The sequence below is a fragment of the Aedes aegypti genome, chromosome 1 (assembly GCF_002204515.2).
Source record: "Aedes aegypti strain LVP_AGWG chromosome 1, AaegL5.0 Primary Assembly, whole genome shotgun sequence".
Classification (NCBI taxonomy): domain Eukaryota; kingdom Metazoa; phylum Arthropoda; class Insecta; order Diptera; family Culicidae; genus Aedes; species Aedes aegypti.
In genome coordinates this window covers 102,417,307-102,438,031 of record NC_035107.1, presented here as the reverse complement: position 1 = coordinate 102,438,031, position 20,725 = coordinate 102,417,307, and the positions used below count along the sequence as shown (strand labels likewise).

Here is a 20,725-nt window from a genome sequence, read left to right as displayed (position 1 = left end):
TTTCACTTTATTCATTGTTCATTCTATTTCATCACAGTACACTGTCTCAAGCGCCAAAATACCGCTATTTACTAGAATAAGGATTGCTGAATCCTCTGCCGTTCTCATGAATGTCATAGCACGTCTAGTTTTTGAGATATTGACTGTTGAAAATGCAAGATTTGACTATTTCAGCTAACTCGCATGCAAGTTTGTCAGCTTGTATGGCAATTTATTCGCTTAATTTGCCGCAGAATTCAAACTTTATGTGTATAACAATTATTATCAACGAAGTCCATAATACTTTCGATGTTCAAAAGTTATTTTTTGATGGTTTCGAAAAATGTTGTATTTTATCAAGAGAAACAAAGAATTTTGTATGGAGACTACAAATCGGTTTAATTTAAATTTAATCGTGCGATTTCAACCAAATTACATCTGAATTGAAAGTTCAAGTCATATATTGCATGTTTGGTGAGACACACACAAGTGTCATTTTTGTTACTTTGTGTTATGTATTGAAAATAATATAATTTTTATCTCTGAAATCAGGGGTCATTCAAAAATGACGTCCATCATTTGGGGGAGGGGGGGTCTACGGAAGTGTGACAGTACGTGTATAAAGTATTGGAAAAAGCGCGACAGAGGGGGGAGGGGGGTTTAGAAATCCCGAAAAACGATGGACGTCATATTTGAATCGTCCCTTACAATACATTCTCACAAGCAACCTAACCACAAACTCGAATGTTTGGCTCCGGCAATCAGGCACTTGACAAGCATATTGAGTCAGTCCGCAGTACCAAGATGTGGACCATCATTCTGTTCAAAATTACTTTTTCGAAAAGTTTACTGATAGAGGGGAAGCTGAGTGGAAGAAATCAGGAAAATATGCCAACTGCAAACATTTGTTAAATGTATCAACCAAAAATGATGAGCTGCTCTCTGGAAGTTTCTTGATGAGGATGTAAAACAAATCCATCATCGCCAAGGGCTTTCATTATTTTGAAATTTTCAATAATTGTTCTCACTTCTTCCAAATTAGTCTCTCTGGAATTTTTTAAAACGTCCTCTTAATTGATAATACTTTTGAAGTCCTGAGTAACTGGATTTTCAATTGGCCTAGTGAGTCAACAGAAACACTCAATGTTTCAAAAGCTATTGTTTAAAATGGCGAAGAAAGTTGATGTTTTATACGCAAATGATGAACTCCACCACATGATCCATCCAATCCAATTTTTCACGATAAACAAAAAAGTTTTGATCTCTTTTGATTTTGCATCTATGTTTCAAATAAGTTTAAGTAATAACTGCTATATGTATTTTATGAGCTATTAGAAAATTAAACAGTTCGTCGTATTCAAAAAACTTAGATTCCAGTTTAAAATAATAAAAGCAATTGAAACAATTTCCGAAACCTAATCCAATAAGAGTTTTGTTCGTACCTTCCATCATAACTGGGACATGTTATCAGGATAAGGTGCATTACGAAGGTTTGCCGTTAGTGAAGAAGTGGAATTGAAATTATATTGCAAAATTGGCAAAGGTAGCGCCATTAGATTTAACATATGTAGAATTGTTTGCTTCCCCATCATAGGAATGACCAAATTATTTGTAAATGTGATTGTTAATCAAGCGACCGTTAATCGAGCAGTGATAATTGTTGAGATTTTACGGGTACGACTCACGTTGCTACTCATTTTCCTGATGCGAGACTATGTAATTCGTTTGCATAAATGGCAATCCCAAAATTTTGATTTATGTTTATCCCCGCCGTTTCCACATACAATCTTTTTGATATCTTCTTTCGGAAGACATGTGAAGCACATCGAATCATACACCACAAAACATGCATAAAGCATTAAAGTGACGCAAATTTTGAAATTTTGGCTCCCCTTTGCTTAAAGATTAATTAACTATGGTAAATAGTAGCCTCCCAAAATTTGAAGTGATTAGGAAGAAATTTTACTGTGATGCGCTTCTTAAAGTTTATATGGAGATTACATTTTTTGAATTTGTTCATCGGCATATCGGTCTATTTTGCTCGAAGTAAGAGGGCGCATGGAGAAGAAAGCAATGAATACTAGATGGATAGGTACCGTAAGGGAACGGCGAGAGAAATTGGATTAGATGTTAAAGAGAGCATACCATATGAAACAGTATTACTTGAAACGTCCTTCCTTGTGGCTAACGTCCCCTATGGGAACGGCTTGGGTGTGTTTTTAAAAATGACACTACCAAGACAGCCAAAACACACCTAAGCCGTTCCCATAGGGGACGTTAGCCACAAGGAAGGACGTTTCAAGTAATCCTGTTTCACATGGTATGCCCTCTTCTAGATGTCCAATTTCTCTCGCCGTTCCCTTACGGCCATCTAGTATTCATTGCTTTTTTCTCCATGCTCCCTCTTACTTCGAGCAAAATAGAACGATATGCCAATAAACAAATTCAAAAAATATAATTTTCACGGTCGATACCTTTGTATGTAAAATGGAGATTACTATGGAAAACGCCAACCTTTTGTGTTCAGCCCTATTACTCTTCGTCATAATATTTTATGGGACACTGAACAAACTCCTCTCATGTGAAATCCTTCCAGCTACAATTAAATTTTAGCATTCAAATTTGGCCATGGCCTTACTGTTTGCACCTAAGGTACTGAGAGGAATTCTGAAATTACCTTCAGGCTTTAGGCTGTAAAAGCTTGCTGTTCTTTTAAAGAAAACTAAATATATTTTTTGAGAAAAACTTTTCCGAGGATTTTCAGGTTGAGATGTTTTATTCATTTTGATAACATAAATTAGGATTTTTTAAGTGAATCATTTATTTCACGTTCAATCGTTTCAAATTTGTTATTATAGATGACTGTTCTAACTTCTTGAACCGTCTTGAAAACGTGATAAAAGGATATTTAAACGTACCTACTCGCAATCAAGCAACGAATAGCATGTAACAGGATCTGCAAAATGAAATCAAAAAACATTTTTTTAAGAAATGGAAACCTAAATTTTTGGAAATGAAATTTTTAATTGGACCATGGTACTAAGCCTTTTTTTGCGACCTAAATCCGTGGCGTATCAGGTATGATGTCCGATAGTCGTCCACCTAAAATTTTGAGAAAGACTCAAAAACCACTAACAATTTGTATGATTTGTGCTAACGTAAGAACAACACGACATTCACGAAACGCAACGCGAGACAAAACATAACTTTTAAAGTTCTTACAAACGTGAAACTTTCGTGAAACTCAAAAACCAATTTCGGCATTGAAAGAGGAAAACAATACATTATTTACTGAACACGAAAATTCTCAGAAACTTGCTATGCAGTTTGAAAGCGCCCACAATTTTAATTTAGGACTTACTTATTCTTCTTCTTTTTAGTGTTACGTACCAACTGGGATACAGCTTGCTTCTGAGCTTAGTGTTCTTATGAGCGCTTCCAAAGTTATTAACCAAGAGCTTTTTTTGCAGATTGATCATTTGTACATGTGTAGTGTATATCGTGTGGCAGATACAAAGAGGGGGTGACCCATTTTGCATAGTGACGTTTCGTAGGTCGTTTCACATACGGACATTGGGCATAATGAACGTTTCACATAAAGCTGTTTCATACAAGAATAAGTGGCATTTAAAAAAACATATAATTCTCATTATGCCACACGTCCTTATGCGAAACGTCTTTATGCGAAATGTTCTACCCCCGTACAAAGATACTCTATGTCCGGAGAAGTCGAGAAAATTTCCTTTACGAAAAGATTCTCGACCGATCGGATCCGTACCCACAACCATCAGCTTGGTCTTGCTGAATAGCTGTGCGTATTAGGACTCACTGCTCAAATTAAAAATTAAGTTAGTTAAGATTTCAAAAGCATTATCAATCGACAGAATGGTTTCAACAATTCTTGGGGGACTGATTTGGAACAAGTGAGAACTATCATTTGACAAAACAAAAGAAATGGCAAAATAATTTAAAACAAAACATTTCAAATTCAAATGTTTATGCAAACCATTCGTCCATTTTTGACCTTCCATCTTTAGATATCGATTGAAGGCAACACTAAACACGCTCAGCTCTAAAACTCTCTTCTTAGTCTTATTTAGCGAACGGTCACTTTGCGAGGCCGCGTGACTTCAGAGGCAAATTGGCTACCGAGCTCCGGGCCAGGTAACGATAAATGTGCGCGATGAATTATAGGGGCGGAGCGAAGCCCATTCCACCGTGCAAAGTGGTAGCACCAAACACGAAACAAGTTTGCTCTCTTGCATCCATCCATCCATCCATTCGAGAGTCCGTCCACCATTGCGACCTAAGTCCGCGGCGTATCAGAGATATGATGTCCGATGGATGTTTTAAGGTATGGGTGCTGCGTGTGCACCCATAAACTAGCCGAAAACAAAGAAGCAATGCAAGCAAACAGTCCCCACCGAATCCCACATCAACGGCCATCAGCAAGGGGCGCAAGGTATATTGCCTCTATGGAGAGAGGGAGACTTCACCAGGTTTATTTTGTTTTTGTATTTCAATTTTCGCCGCTCCAATATCATACAGTACTGGGCAATACATTTGCAATTTATTCTATTTTACATACAAAAACGTTAACTTTGGTTAACGTTTATGTAATATTGTAAATTATGACAATTACTACAATTTGTCAAAAAAAAACTCACTTAATTAGTCAACTCGTGATTGGAAAAATCACACCAAAATATATACCGGGTACCCCCGTTGGTTTGACCACATTTAATACAATCTGAACACTTTTTAATTTGTACCCCACTGAATTGCACATCGTCCAGACTAAAAAAAGTTCAAACGTCATTTAGCTTATGGAACGGAGTAAAATGGAATGGAACGCTGTGAAACGTAATGCAGAATCAAAACAAAACAGTGTGAGAGGTAACCAGAAACACGTTTCTAGATGTTCAAATTAAAAATGAACCCCAATGGTTTGCATTAGATACCGTTCAAATTAACGGGGGTGTATGGTATTGAATTTCAAGTCTAGTACACGACACTGAAGACGACCTTACGGTTGAGGTTGGAATTCTGGAATGGTACTCAATTTGGTTTTCATTGACCCATAGGCAGGGATTGAATTTTGAGAAAATTGAAAGTAGAGTAAGGTGGGGCAAAAGTTCGACCTTAGTGGTATAATCAAAGTTTCCTGGAAAACAATAGCAGTTGAAACAGAACAAATACCATACAGTGAACCTTCAACATATTGGCTACAATTTTGCTGAACAAACTTATGTCAAAATATTTACCCATTTTTAGTTATAACACTTTCAAAATTGATTGTCTTATTCGAACTTTTGCCCCACCGGTGGGGCAAAAGTTCGCTGGTTAAAACACAAAATATCGATACTTTTATGACAGTCATACTTTATACCAGCCGTAAACCTAAGTTTGCCGAAAAATACACACTAAATTTTCATCAAAAAATTGCCCAAAACAGGGTAAATTGTAATATACTCAAAAATAGCAGTTTTTCGCAAAACAAATTGAAATGTAAAATGTTGGTGACATTTTTCGCACGATCAGGCAAATTTAGCTAAATTTGAAGATAATGTGTGGATTTTGGACAATTTGCATTTTTTTCCGTGAATTTATACATGGGTCGAACTTTTGCCCCGCTGATTCGAACTTTTGCCCCACTATGAGCCAAAAATTGTTTCCAAGCATTTATGCAAAAACTAATACATCTCAAAGCATCCTTATGATAGGCCTAGAAACGCCATTACATAAAAAATTTTGAAAAAGATTTTATCTTCATTTGGTTCCATGCAACGAAAGTTTGACCGAAAATTACAATATTAACGTCGAAAAACAACAAATAGCCATAACTTTTCCAAATCACAATACATTTTTATGATATTTGGAGTGAAAGTCTCTTATTTGAATAGAATTCGAACCACCATGACATATATAAGTTTTGTTTTGAATTGAGCTAGAAATCTTAAAAAGAAACTCTTGCCCCACTCGAGTTTTTGCCCCACTTTACTCTATCTCTTAGAGTAAGGTGGGGCAAAAGTTCGACCTTAGTGGTATAATCAAAATTTTCAGGAAAATAATAGCAGATGAAACAAAACAAATACCATACAGCGAACCTTCAACATATTGGCTATAACTTTGCTGAACAAACTTGTGTCAAAATATTTACCCATTTTTAGTTATAACAGTTTCAAAATTGATTGTCTTAAACGAACTTTTGCCCCACCGGTGGGGCAAAACTTCGAATCTAGTGTGGGGCAAAAGTTCGTTGGCTAAAACACAAAATATCAATACTTTTATGCCAGGCATACTTTATACCAGCCGTAAACTTATGTTTGCCGAAAAATACACACTAAATTTTCATCAAAAAATGCCCAAAACAGGGTTAATTGTAATACACCCAAAAAATAGCAGTTTTTCGCAAAACTAAGTGAAAATGTAAAATTTTTGTGACATTTTTCACACCGTCAGGCAAATTTCGCTAAATTTGAAAATAATATGTAGATTTTAGGAAATTTGAAAAATTTTCCGTGGGTTTATACATGGGTCGAACTTTTGCCCCGCAGATTCGAACTTTTGCCCCGCCATGGGCCAAAAACTGATTCCAACTGTTTATGTAAAAACTAATACACGTCAAAGCATCATTATGATAGGCCTAGAAACGCCCTTACATAAAATATTGAAAAATATTTTTTCTTCATTTAATTCCATGCATCGAAAGTTTGACCAAATATTACAATATTCACGTCGAAAAAAAAAACAAATTGCCATAACTTTTCCAAATCTCAATCGATTTTTATGATATTTGGAGTGAAAGTCTCTTACTTGAATAGCATTCAAACCACCATGACCTTTCTAAGTTTTGATTTGATTTGAGCTAGAAATCTTAAAAAGAAACTCTTGCCCTACTCGAACTTTTGCCCCACTTTACTCTACCTATTGCTCTCTGTAGCAATCATGATCCGCAGTACATCCGCAGTTAATCATCTTCTGCTACAGCTCTGATTAGATCCGGGGGAATAACAATACATGATAAAACCCATCTATATAAGCTGTAAAACTGGGGGACAGTATTACTATCGGATGTTTTTGGGATTGTGCCAGTAAACAGGCTCTCCTTCACTGCTCGTTACAACTTACGAAACATTGCTGATCATGGACCGATACAGATGTGATGTTTTTCGTCGCTTGCTTTGATCGTGCTTCGAAATCAAATGAGAACGAATTCTGTAATGCTTACTTATAGGTATTCCACTAAACAGCTCGAAGATTTATTATCATTGAAATTCAAGCTATGTCTGAAGAACTGTTGAAATTTCATTCAAATTGGTTATTTATTGACATAGCTCTAACGCTCTACTTTGTACTCTCTATTTTGTATGGAAAATGTAAAAAGTTGTAAATGCATTGTCCAACACTGTACCTTCGTTGGGTCGGTTTTGTGATGGCGCGCGATTTTGCCCGCCAGGCTCCAATCGTTTTGAACGAGCCATCGCGGTATCCTACCATAGAGGGCTTTTCAAACGAGTCAGCCACTTCGCAGTTCAGGTAGCCAAATTGAGCTGCTGCCACAAATGATCAACTTATTGACAGTGTAGCGAGGCCGCCCATGCCAGCGGCGTTTGATGCATTTGATACGCTGGAAAGTGTGGGGAAATGGTGAAAGAAGAAGGGATAAGGGTCGAAAACGTTATTCTAATAGGATTTACAGGTAATTCGCAAAAATTAGATCGCAATTTCTACAAACAAACATTGAATTGAGGCAATCATAGTTGCGAAATATAATTTGAAATATGGTAATCAACGATTTTCTTATAAGGGGAGGAATAAAACGCCACCCAGGTCCAAAGGTTTTTTTGCGGCAATTTCCAACTATTTCCCATATTCTTATGTATGCAACTGGTACAATGCAGTTGTATGTGAAATTTGAAATTGGATTTTTGAAGCATAACTTGAATTTCAGTTTTTGAGCAACCATTAAGTATTGTGCCCCACGTCATTTACTCCCAAGAGCATTATGATTTTTTATGTGGAAATTGGAAAATGTTTTTTTTTACAGAACAGCTACCGTACGAGTGCAATCTATCTCACTGAAAGTTAGATTAATCAGAAATCTGTTTGCATTAAAAGAAACGCTTAAATATAGCAAAAAACTTCTAAAAACAATCGATTGCTAACATGTTTTTTTTTTTTTGCTAAAAAAAACTGTTGAGATGCTATACACGATGCGTACACTATGCGCACGATATCGACAGAAACATCTCTATGTAGTTGAAGCATAAGGTTATATCACGATCAAACAGACGTAATACTTGGAAGAAATTTATGCAAAATCCTTTGTCCGATTCTCACTGTCGTCATCTGGTGAGCATGTTGCACGAATTACCTTTGTGAAGGCTATTCTACTGGTCTTGTTCTTCTCGACATGGAAAAGGCATTCGACAGTGTTCAGCATGCAGGTTTGATCGTAAAATTAAAAAAAAACTTTAATTTTCCAACATACAATTTAATTTTTCAACATAATTCAAAGTTATCTGTCAAATCGTACACTTCAGGTTAATTATCAGAACTCCAGGTCTAAAAGACTTCCTGTAAGAGCTGGTGTTCCTCAAGGCAGCATTTTGGGACCAATATTATACAATATTTTCACATCTGACTTACCTGAGTTACCTCAGGGATGATAAAAAATCCTTGTTTGCGAATGATACAGGCCTCTCCGCCAAAGAACGAAGCTTGCGTGTCATCTGTAGTCGATTGTAAAAAAAAGTTTGGATATCTTTTCTTCATACATGCAAAATGGAAGATTTCTCCTAATGCTTCCAAAACTCAACTAATAATATTCCCACAAAGCTCTCAATTTGAAACCTTCAAGTAGACATGTTGTCACGACGAGAAGGGGTTCCAATAAATTGGTCAGATGAAGTTAAGTATGTAGAGCTCATGCTAGATAAGAATTAAAAAATCACATTTAGGGCATTCAAGCCAAATGTAACAAATATGTAAAATGTCTCCCCTTATTGATAGTAAATCAAAACACTGTCTAAAGAACAAGCTTTTGATATTCAAACAAATTTGCAGGCCAACCATGTTGTATGCTGTACCAATATGAAGTAGTTGTTGTAATACCATGAAGAAAGCTCTGCAGAGGATTCAAAATAAAATTTTGAAAATGATTCTGAAGCTTCCTCCCTGGTAAAGTACCAATGAGTTACATATAATATCCAATGTTAAAACATTGGAACAAATGTCAAATAAAATAATTTATAATTTCATGCAAAAATCGTTATAATCTTCTATTGCCACGATTAATGCGTTATATACACTCCCGTGCATAAGTTTGGGTTCACCCCCTAAAAAACATGCAAAAGTGTTCAGTCCATATCTATGTGATTACACGTCCAATTCAAACTCTTTAAGCCGCATTTCAAAGGCAAAGAGTTATTCTTACTTCGTATGTATTTTTCCAAAAACATTCTTTGAACTTTGTATACTAAATATGTACTTAAAATTGTGACATTTTTCAAAAAACACAATGAAATTACATTACTAATTTCCTCAGCATTGGATCGACCAAAATTTTAAAGCAAGGTGTCTTTAGAATCGCAATCTTATATTCTTTGAAGAGCACTCATGAAATTTTTGCGGAAAAATCTGAAAAGTATTCAAAATCAATGAAACAGTCAGTCAAGTCATCGTGCAAAAGTTTGGGTTCACCCCTCAGTATGGTGTATCGTGCAAAAGTTTGGGTTCACCTGAACTTACTTAAATCTGTGAAATCTCAAACCAATCATTTACGCGCCATTATTCGCGCTCAAAAAAGCTTTAAACTATTAAAATCGGTTGAAAAATGGCAGAGATATTGACAAAAATGATGTGCGTGTGGCTCAGATGAACCCAAACTTTTGCACGATTTGCATCATACTGAGGGGTGAACCCAAACTTTTGAACGATGACTTGACTGACTGTTTCATTGATTTTGAATACTTTTCAGATTTTTCCGCCAAAATTTCGTGGTGTCTCATCAAAGAATATTAGATTACGATTCTAATGACATTTTGATTTAAAATTTTGGTCGACCCAATGCTGAGGAAATTAGATATGATTTTTCAGTGTGTTTTTTTGAAAAATGTTACAACTTCAAGTATAAATTAAGTATACAAAATTAAAAAAAAATGTTTTTGGAAAATTACATACGAAGTAAGAATAACTCTTTGCCTTTCGAATGCGGCTTAAAGAGTTTGAATTGGACTTGTGTTCACGGAGATATGGACAGAACACTTTTGTATGTTTTTGAGGGGTGAACCCAAACTTTTGCACGGGAGTGTATTTAGGTTAAGTAAATTGAAAACGTGTTTTTTCTCTTATAAGCAGGTGAAACCAACTCACCTGTATAAAACGTTCTTCATAAATCTCTCTGGAAAAATATATCGCAGCCTCATATTAAAAGGCAAATGAATCCCTTCAATCTAAAACAGGGCTTCCCAACCGGAGCCCCACGGACCTCTAAGGGGGCGTAACGACTTTTCAAGGAGTCCTTAAAGCCGTTCACGGTGCTTCGTTATTATCGAGAAAAATATCCATCAAAATTTCTAACGCCGGTTTGTTTATAAAGTTGTTCTTCACCTCTGATGCAATTTTCAAAAAAAGAAATGTTAGACGAAATTCTAAGTTATGCTAATTCTAGTTAGGCGTAATCGTCAAAATTGTTAATTTTTACTTCGTTAACTATGTATTTCAATATAGCAAATTGTCTCTAAATCTTATCATTCACATTTAATAATCAAATTTCGTTAAAGCTGAGCATAATTGATTGTTCTTTTTTTTTGCAGACTCAAGCGCTCTGCTGCATTACGGAGCCGATATTATTCTATAATTAATAATATTGCTGTGTGCGTTTAGAATGCAAATTTCAAATGCGGGAACACCAAACGCAGTAAGATTTTTAACAAGGAAGGCGAAGCCAAAGGTTATTTTTCTTCTTTAGGTGTGCGGTGATATGGATCAAGGATGCTATGTATTCTTTGATTACTTTAATAAAACAATCCTACTTATCCTCAAGAATGCAAGTACATGAATGTAAATTAAATTTCAAAGATTCAAAAATGCCTTATGTCATAATTATTGATTTTTTTTTGCTCTTCTTTTCATTTTTTTAAGGATTCATGTTTTTTCTTGGAAAACTGTCGACTGAATGTAGAATGAGTGGGCACTGTACTCTAATTTGCAGTGAAATTAAGTTTGGTTACCACTTTGAGTATATTATAAGTGATGAATGGTATGAAAAGAAATGTACACTGCCCATAACTGCATATTTGTCACATTCGACAAAAGTAGGCATTGAGTAAATGGAGCAACAAGTGTGTGTTTTGTGGCAGTATGGGAAGAAACTAAAATTTATAAAAATTCCTAAGAACTCAAAAATGCTTATTTGAGGCTGAAATTGAGTTCAGCTAATATTGCATATTAGGTGAATAGCCAAAAAATATTTCTGATGGAAATGTAATTGCTACTACATTACTAAGCGCATGTATAATCTCAATGTGACTGTTATGCGGTTATAATTACCAATGTGACAAAACAACTTGGTATTTTTTTCGAATTTTCTAGAACAATCTCACAAATTTCAGTAAGTTGATCGAAAGTATTTGTCATTTGATGACTCTCCCCGATATTAACTCCAAATTGTCAAAAATGTCAAATGTGACTGTTATGCAGCTATGGGCAGTACAGTACGTTAGAAAAATAGGTTAATAATTTACCTTTCACCATGCTATTTAAAAACGACGAATATTTTTAAAAATCCACTCAAATTTGGTTGTTTTTACAAAATTCGATGTAAATACGTGAAAAATAGAGCGATTTTCATCATATTTTTAAAATTATATTGTGAACTATAAGGGAACATATTCTTAAGCTCAAAGAGAAAAGATATTTCGTAATATTTTTTTAAAGCAGAGGTGACACACTTGCCTCAAAGTCCGCTACTTGGAACAATAAAGAGTACAGTCGTGAACCGCAATTCATACAGGCACTTTATACTAATAGTTGGCGTTGATCTTACGATCCCACAATAAAATATGTTTATTTATCACTTTAGCACTTATACAACTCTGATTGCTTTTGATTTTTTTCCAAATATTGGAATGTAATCCTTTATTCATTCACAACTAGATGAAGATAATCAAGTTTTAATCAAGTGGCTCAACCAAAAAAGAAAATATTATATGTTGTATCATCCCGTTTATAGCTACCGTAAAACGGAGTAATTTTGATAATGCGGGTAACTTTGATAGTGGGGAACTCACAACGTACTATATGAAATAACATAATTTCTGTTAATCAGTTAAGCAGAACGAATGCAGAAGATAAGAGTATTAGTATGACACTTCATGTCAGAGCCATTTTCGTTGGAAGCAATAACATCAATAACATTTTAAGCTTTATATTTAAATATAAAAAATCGAAGAGATTTTAGCTTTTTTGAAACCCTTACAAAAATCTGTTCTACGATCATGATTCTATCAAATTTTAAAGAATTCGTCGGTTATCCCTGACAGCCCAGTTATGGTTAAACATAAATCCAGTCTTAAATCTCTTAACGAAAATATTTTCTACAAAATGGGACCATTTTTGCAATCGAAATCAGAAATTTCCATATACAGTCGCCTTTCCTCATCTCGATGTCGAAGTGACCATCGATATACCGTTTTGTCTCAAATTCCGAACAGACTCATATTCCGAACACTCGGTTTTTGTATGGCGGTTTGGTTGAAATGTTTCATTGAAATATGTCATCAAATTACAAAGAAATAGCAGTCAATTGCAATTCAATTTTCACGTCTTCCAATCTATTCTATACCTCGGGAGTAGTTTTTATTCTCTAGTTCGATACCAGTGCACAGTGGGACGGATTGAGGTTTTAGGAGGAAAGATGGAACTCACGCCTTCAATTGTGATTTTACGTAAAAATAATGTTCTACAAAGTTGTTTCTAATATAAAAACAATTTTTTTGGTCGGAACGAAAATTAGGGTGGCCCTATGTTAAAAAAGATAACCATCAAAACTTTTTTAATTTACGGAATATTGATATAGTTTGTTCTACAAAGTTGAAGATCGAAAAATTTCAAGCTGATTTGATAAAAAAGTTTTTTCCTAGCTCAAAAATTGACCGTTTTAGAGCATTTTTCGCTATTGATGTAGGGTGGTCCATCAAAAATTGTTTTTTTTTTTGTGTTTAATTTTTATTATTTCAAGTTTCTTAGTAAAATTGTCTTCCCATTACTTTCAAGACTAATTGAAACGCAAACATAAAGGATATAGCTAATGGAAACCAATAGATACAAGAGTCTTTTCGTAATGAAAATTTAATTTACTTCCTTGGACATAAAGTATCATCGATACAAATACATACGATATACGAATGCAAAATGAAAAATATGGCAAAGAAAGCTCTCAGTCAATAACTGTGGAAGTGATCCTAACAACAATAACCTGAGAAGTATGATCTGTTCCAGTAGGGACGCGATGCCGAAAAAAAAAGAATATTGATATAATTTTTTTCTAATGAAAAGTTAAAGACTTTTTGATAACCAAAAAAAACATGTTTATATGTTTGTATAGCTGGGAAAACAGAATGAATTGTGTTGACATGACGATAGTGTTTGTCAGCTTAAAAATGTGAATAATCGTATTATACTTCGGCGGATCTGTTTGCTAATGATATGACTGATTCATATATTAGTAACCGTTACTAACAGATTTTTGAAGGAACTCCCAAATTTACTATAATGTTCAATTTTCAGGCATGGCTATCTCTAAATTATAGCCTTAATTAATCAAAACATCTAAACATGATCAAATAATGCATATAGTTATTCTTCTTAATCTAGCCTTGAAAGTCAGCGTCATAATCAGAAATCGTACTCTAGAAATATACCGTTCCAGATACGATATATCTCCTACGTTGGACAAATTACTAGTAATTGAGCATTCGTTACTTCCAATCAGAATGTTTCCCAAAGAGCCCGGCAAATCCCAGAACAGAAGTATTCGGAAGTTTGGGATGAGCCATGTCAGGAAATTCAACCGTGAGGTAAATTTAGAAGATATTTTCAAAAAACTTTTCTCCTTATTTATATTGCTGAGCTCCTTTGACTCTTTTTGGAAGTAAGTATATAAGAATTTGAAATAAGTTAGTTTTATTTTTTTTCCGATTTAAAGCCGAAAGATAATAATTGTCAAGCAAAAAAAAAATCTTTTGTTGTCCCAACTACATTTACATGTAAAAAAACGTTTGATTTTCATGAAAAATGTTTATAACTATTCACCGACAAAATTGTATAGGCCTTAGAATATGCGTCTCAGTCGTCTAAAGATGAAGGATTGACAACTTTGATGAGATATCTAGTATAAAAAAAACAACACAAAAACCTATTTTTGAAGGGCCACCCTACATCAATAGCGAAAAATGCTCTAAAACGGTCAATTTTTGAGCTAGGAAAAAACTTTTTTTATCAAATCAGCTTAAAATTCTCCGATCTACAACTTTGTAGCACAAGCTATGTCAATATTCCTTAAAATAAAAAGTTTTGATGGTTATCTTTTTTAACATAGGGCCACCCTAATTTTCGTTCCGACCAAAAAAATTGTTTTTATTTTTGAAACAACTTTGTAGAACATCATTTTTACGTAAAATCGCAATTGAAGGCGTGAGTTCCATCTTTCCTCCTAAAACCCCTATCCGTCCCACTGTGCAGTGTAACCAGCTCAGATAAATTAATTTGCGAAATTATTCATTTGAATACGATTTATTCGTGCTGTTCGGAATTTGAATCACGGTGTTCGGAATATGAGACAGAATGAACACAGTGTTCGGCATTTGAAGCAAAATGTTGTTCAACACTTTTACATAAAAACAATACTAAACAAGTTCAAATAAACAATTTTATCGGCTCACCCAACAGCTAACAGTTAGACTTTGCGGAGAATTTTGAATTTTCACAAATATCAGCCAATTTATGCCTATCAGATGCATATGAAGTCACTGTTGGCCTTAAGTGTTCGGAATATGAGTCAAAACGGCAGGGAGAAATCGAGACAATGAACATTTATTTAATGAACACTAGATTGAAAATCACTCTGTTACTAAAAAAATAATAACCAAAAAAACTTAATTTCAAATTTCCAAATTGTTCTGAATCACTTAAATCTGCTCTACTAACCTTTGTTCGACATATGGAGAGAAAATTGGGAACAACAAATCAACAGGAACACATCGAGATATGGAAACATCGAGATAAGGAGGATATCGAGTTATGGGGATATAAGTCTTATGTAGAATGAAGGAACCGAAGCAATCATCGACATAGGAAGAGATATCGAGATGTAAAACATCGAGATGTTGAGAGTCGACTGTAATGTTAAACGCCTAGAGGTATACAACGCCCTATTTGCTTTAAGTAATTTATTCACTTTTGTACGAACTTTTGTACGGTTTCATATTCCGAAATCGTTTGATATACGTTGAATTCAAAATCGAAACATTATCCATATCCTCACAGAAATATTATTTTATACCAACTGATACAGAATTATAATGGTGTTTATCATGCATATTTGAATTTAATACAAATTTGTTGATGAACTTTTCTATAAATTTTGTTATTTTATGAACAAAATCAAATCCAAGTTCTCTATTAACATTCCGCAATCAAATTCCAAGTACAATTGATGCCAATCAGTGGTTTGGTTGTCGATTTTCATGTGTCTACATACCGATTATCAAAGTTACCCCAACCAGCCATTGTATACGCTGGTATATCTCAAACAACAATGTGAAAAATCAGTGCGCATCGTACCTTCGTGCTGTGCGTACACGAATTCTCTCTGCTCTTGGAAGTTTTCTTAAAAACTACCTAAAGCAAATAAACAGTACTTTTAAATTAAAAACGGTACTTTTCAGTGCTTCTTAAACAGTACTTTTCAGTACTATTTTTTCTACTATTGATCCCTTTACGATCCTTGTTTGGACCCGTGCCTTCGATTTTTCGTTGGACCCGTTGGCGAAAGCTAGCGGTGGAAATCCTTCTTAGACACCGTCTTGGGAAAAAACCTCTCGAAGGTCACGTCTTTCTCGTTTATTAACTAAACATGGTATCAACAACTAACAAAAGGAAGGGTGAATCTCTAAATTCACTACTTCCTTCCAAAAAAGTGGGTTTTAAAACTGTCAATACACGTGGCAAGAATGGAAGGAAGGACGCTTCCCCGGAATGCGAAGTTTCTTCCAAGGGTGAAATGAATAATTGTATCGAAATGAGCAATCAGTTCGATGCTCTAGACAAATTTTCCGAACACCAAATCGAAGCAGCCTCTAGCCCAGGCTCTTTGATTCAAGTGAGGAAGCAAAGAGTGCCGCCTATCGTGGTCAGTTGTTCCCGAATTTGGGGGATTTAGGCAGGAGATCTTGAACTCCATTAGGGGAATCAAGGTTTCCTTCCAAATCGCAAAGAAAGGAGACTGTCGCGTTTTGCCGGAAACTCTTAAAGATCGCGAACTTCTTCTCAGACATCTTGAAGAGAAGAAGCACAAATTTTTTACTTATGACGACAAAACTGAACGTTTGTTCAAAGTTGTCTTGAAAGGTCTCTCAAGTGACTATAAATCACCTGAAGAGATCAAAAATGGAATAAATGATTTACTTGGATTTTCCCCAGTCCAAGTAATCATTATGAAAAAGAGAACCCAATCTGGCATTGTTCGGAAAGGGCTTTCTCAAGAATATTATTTAGTTCACTTTAACAAAAAAGAACTAAATAATATTAAAGCGTCGGTGCCAAAAGTGGGGTCATGGTACAAAAAATTGTCGCATGGATGCTAAATGCATGATTTGCGGAGGTTCTTCTCACGCTAAGGACGACTGTCCTGTGAAAGAAGATACCAGAAAGTTTGAATGCGCCAATTGCAAGGGCCCTCATAAAGCTAACTTTTGGGAATGCCCTTCACGCAAAAGAGTCGTTGAGGCTCGTGCCAGGCAGATGAAGGATAATATCCGTTACGATAACGGTCGTTTCCGGAATTTGCCTGGTAGAGTATCGAACAATGCTCATTTTTCAGTTAACGATCGCTTGATTAGGAATCATACCCACCAGGAAGATCATAATCATGCTCATTCACAAACAAATTTTAAGCCGTCGGGTAGCCGTTCGAATCTTTCAATTTCGAATGTATCTACCCACGGTAAATCCTTTGCCGATATCGTAGCATGTAATTTGAACTCTTCCCCTATTCGTTCCATGAGTACCCATTCTACTTGTTTCAAATCAAATGAAAAAAAAACCCTACCGCCACAGGTAACTCCTACCCCGCTTCTTCGTCTACCGAAAATTCCAATGGGAAATCATCAGATGATATGTCTGCCTCTGATTTTAATTTTCTAACTGAATAATTGAATCTAATGATTGATGCAATGTTCAAAGCCACCACTATGACTGAAGCAGTCCAAGTAGGTGTAAAATTTACAAATCAAATTGTTATTGGATTACGTTTTTCTAATGGATTCAAATAATAATTTAAATATTTTAAATTGGAATGCTCGTTCTCTGAATAATAAAGAGGACGAGCTGTTTAATTTTCTTACAGTTGATAGCGTGCATATAGCAGTTATTACCGAAACGTATTTAAAACCTGGATCCAAACTAAAAAAAGATTCTAACTTTTTTGTTTATCGTCATTGGCGTAAATAGGGAGGGGCCAGGGGGGGCCTGGCCCCCCCGAATCATGGGCTTGGCCCCCCCGAAAAAAATAGAGAAGAAATGACAATATAGTTAAAACTAGTTTTTAGTATCAAACATTATGATACGTTAAATGCATTTTGAATATAAATGTCTGGATGATCTTTGTTTGATAGGCAATAGCAATATATAATTTTGAAACATCACATACTGCCATACTGTTTCTTTTTTACCTTTTCCCGATATTGAAGCATGTTTTAGAATTAGTAGAACTGGCTTCATCCATTTTTAGTGGTATTGTTAATTATAAAACCAAAATCTCTTCATATTTTGAATCAAGCTGCGATATTTTGTGATCAATTATCTAGAACGAATCGTTGTTACTGGGAAATGTTTGTGTATGAGAGTTATGGTAAAGTTCTACAAAAAAAAAATCTCAAAAATAAACAATGGTGCGGCAAGTAAACTTTAGTTTGTATACATTTTTCGCGAACTTTTAAATGTTTCATATTCAAATTTGTGAGTCATTAGATAAATTTGTCTCCGAGACGTCGGGAATAGATCTGAACTGCTGGTAAGTAGACAGTGAAGCAGTTGTATTCAAATGTGACAGCAAAACTGTGAACATTGAAATCCCTTTACGTATAGTAAGATAGTGGTGGATTCGTACAAAACAACAACATTGAACTGTGTAAAGTCGTAGATGTCGCAACATTTTTTTTTTTCAATGTTATATTGACACCAATTTTCTGAAGTTTTTAGATTGAAAAGATGATAAAACCATGTTACTATTTGTTTCTGTAGAACAAACGTAAAACTTTGTTCATACTGAAGATTATTTTTAGACACGCTTTTAATTCTGCTATAAGTGTTTATAATATGACGTTTTATTATTTATTTTTATTTATTTTTCCTACGCAACATTTTTTGGCGTCTTAAGTAGGTTATATGGACATTACATCAATTATTTTTTTGTCTTTGTTAACGAGATTTTTAGCCCTGGGCTAGTTCATCTCGAGACCAACAGATTTGCTACCAAGTCCAATGAAACAGCCGTTTGTTAGGTGACCTTTACTTACATCTTTGTCAATCTACTGTATAAAAACTAATTGTTTTCAAGCATGAGCTCATCTATTTTTCAGTAAATATGTATTTCGCAGTCGTACAATTATATTTTAAGGCCGATCGGATTTATTTTTTGATTTTTAGTAGCTCAAAATTGAACATTACTAAAGAGAGTGGAGCATAAGTTCGAGTAGACCAGATTTTCTTTTTAAGATTTCAAATCAATGCTTATAAATGCCACAGTGGTCAACCCGCATAGAAAAATACAATTTGTCTTAGTTTCCTTACAGTTTCTTTCCTCTTACTGTTATGGTTAATGTATCCCAAGCGGTTGGTTTTATGTTGAACAATGTGAAACCTAATGCTTGAAACTGTAAGCAACTGTTTTAGAAGTCCACAACAAAAGGTGACAATATAGTTTATAACCCAAATATTGTAAAATCGTATCGAAATTCCAACCCTTGATAAATAGTAGCAATGTAATACCACCATCTGTCAAACTGTATTAGGTGTATAATTTCACAATGTACTCACACATTTACAATTCACAGTACATAACTTTTGTTGTCCTGTTTGGCAAACTGTTGCTTTTATTGGTATTTGTAAGTTGCAAAATATTCGAACACGCTAAAAATGCAGTTACTTCACAGTGATGAAAAATTATGTTTTTCCTTTTACATTATTTAACCAAAAAAATTGTACAACATAGACCTTTCATCAAAAACTGCATACAAACTTTCCTAAATGTGTTCATATTCACATGTATAACTATATCGGCTGAAGTGTGCAACGATACAAAAATATTTTTTCTCACTGTGATGTGATACTATTTATCAAAATTATTTTTAGCGTGCATGGATTCACGTTGTCAAAACATAGAAAAAAGAAAAAAAAGTTTTGTTTTTTTCGGTGAAGTTTGAAGAGAATTTTTCTCGTTCTGATTGAGTTGGAAGCAGTTGAAATAAACAGGCAGTTAAAATAAAGCGTTGGAGAACAGGAAGAGCAGCTTCCAGCGCTACTATAGTACGGGGAGAGAATATCCTTGTAAAATCTCCAAGTAAGTTTTGAATATCAATCGAATTAACTTGAATTTAATAAGTCACTTACTTTTCAGTTCCAGAAAAGTCAGTGTTTCTTTGGTTATTCAGACCCGAATGATGATCGCTTCATTTTCCACTGCCAACCACCGGTTAACTGGACTGCAGCAAGGAAGCAAACATCACAAATCGGAAGCTACTCCCGAGGACAAGCAGATGTTGACGATACTTGCTATGGATTCGATTCGAAAATGGAAGCCCGGTGCAGTGGATCGCACAATTTAGCTTGTCTATCCGGAGCAGGCGTCATAATGATGTATCCGGAAGGAATGACTCCGATCTGGTATGTATTACCCATGCGAGTCATCACTGCATCGTCGCTGGACTGGCGAGCGGTTTGCAAAACAGGCGGAGTTGAGTGCTTTACACGTAGGATAAATTATAAATCTGTGTCAAATTGTGTAAAATTTATATGATAACAATAAATATGAATACTGATTTTACATGACAACTGTTAACATTGCGTTCTTAGATTTATCAAAAAAGAAAAGAAAATGACGGTTCAATATATAGTGTTGAAATACCATAATTAACTGTAAAACAATTATTTCGCATACATTATTTATTTTTGTTCTGGCTTTATTATTTAACTGTTTCAAAACCGTTTGCATTACAATAAATCAAGTGAAAAATGGATGGTATATTGACTGTTTGGTTAATTGTAAACGCAAAAAATTGTTCGGAAAAAATCAGCGTTTTTGAATGGTTACATAACTTAACCGCCCATTCCCCACATTGTGATTTGCACAATTACTGTTTCCCAAACTGTAAAAACTGTTCGCGATAGGGTTGGTTTATTGTTATTTTGCATGTTATATGAAAATATTCAGATATGGTTTCAAATGGGTGTGGATGGTACA

At 34.8% G+C, this 20,725-nt stretch overlaps 1 long non-coding RNA gene across 1 annotated transcript; it reads left to right on the top strand.

Annotated features, from left to right (window-relative positions):
• The first annotated feature begins 19,301 nt into the window (after positions 1-19,301).
• Positions 19,302-20,323, top strand: LOC5573996. The gene is made up of 2 exons (XR_002498890.1): positions 19,302-19,825; positions 19,883-20,323. It is a non-coding gene; the product is annotated as an uncharacterized LOC5573996 (long non-coding RNA).
• Positions 20,324-20,725: the final 402 nt, after the last annotated feature.